Here is a 1,532-nt window from a genome sequence, read left to right on the forward strand (position 1 = left end):
TAAGTGAAACCAAGAAACTTTGTCTGCTGGGTTCTGGTTTTGGTCGGGCATACTGTCAGGGTTTTCAGACTGAGCTGAACAAGAACGAATCCATGTGCAGACAGGATGTAGAGGCCAGGACGTAAAATAAGAAAACACTTTAATAATAACAAATAAACAGCAGATCGGAGTAATTACTGAGAGATGCTAGGGAGTACAAACACAGGGAGACTGATAGAGGGATACCATCCTTACAGTACCCTCCTCCCAAGGACGCCCCCTGGCATCCCCAGAAAGTCCCCGCCCCCCCAAAAAAAAAAAACTGGGGTGGTCGGAGGGAGGAACTGCAAGGATGGAGGGCATGAGGAAACACTAGGACAAGAAACCAAAAACCGGCAGGGCGAGGCCTGGGAATTAAACACAAGGAAACATAAACAGTTCTGGTGGGTGGCTGGGAGATCCTCTGGCATTTCAAGCCAGAACTGGGGTGAGTTTAGTGGGGCGGCCGGGAGGCCGTCCAAAATGTTGGGGCAAATCCGACGGGCGGTCAGGAGGCCGTCCATCGTGAGGAGCGAGTTCAGGTGGACGGCCAGGAGGCCATCCAAAACGAGGAGCAGGTTCAGGGGGACAGCCAAGAGGCCATCCAAAACGCTGGGGCAAATCCGGCGGGCGGCCTGGAGGCCCTACATCACGAGGAGCGAGTTCAGGTGTGCGGCCGTGTGGCCATCCAAAACGAGGAGCGAGTTCAGTGGAGCAGCCGAGAGGCCGTCCAAAACGAGGCAAAAGTTCCAGTGGACGGCCATTGGTGACGTTCACCCTGAGGGTCCATGACCGCCCAGGACACGGAAGAAGGAGAAATGGGGGAGCCAAGGGTCCTGCAGCTGTCATGGCGACCTCTGTGGCTACAGATGTTAAGGAGGCATCTGTTGCTGCAGGTTTTGTGTTTGTGATGTGAGGGGCATCCTCCAGGACCCGTTGAGACAGGAGACATGGCAGGGGTCCTCCAGAACCCCCTCGAGACAGGAAATGTGGGAGGAATCCTCCAGGACCCTCCCGGAACAGAAGACTTGAGCGGCGTCCTCCAGGACCATCCCGGAACAAGAAGCATGGGGGGTGTCCTCCAGGACCCTCCCAGAACAGGATACATGGGGGGTGTCCTCTAGGACCCTCCCGGAACAGGATACATGGGGGTCATCCTCCAGGACCCTCCCAGAACAGGATACATGAGGGGCGTCCGAAAGGACCCCCTCAAAATTGGAGATGTGGGAAGCGTATGCCAGGACCTCCTCGGAACAGGAGACATGAGGGCTCAGATCTTCTGCGGCAAGATCTTTGAAGACGGGATCTTCTGCTGCAGCGTCAGGAGCTGTTGTGGGACACGAGGTTGTGAAACTGGGATCTTCTGCGGCAGGACCAGAAGCTGACGTGGAGCTGGTATCTTCTGTGGCAGGACCAGAAGCTGACATGGAGCTGGGTTCTTCTGCGGCAGGACCAGAAGCTGATGTAGAGCTGGGTTCTTCTGCGGCAGGGCCAGAAGCTGACGTGGAGCTGGG

This window comes from Nematolebias whitei, chromosome 1 (assembly GCF_014905685.2).
Source record: "Nematolebias whitei isolate Nwh7 chromosome 1, NemWhi1, whole genome shotgun sequence".
NCBI lineage: Eukaryota > Metazoa > Chordata > Actinopteri > Cyprinodontiformes > Rivulidae > Nematolebias > Nematolebias whitei.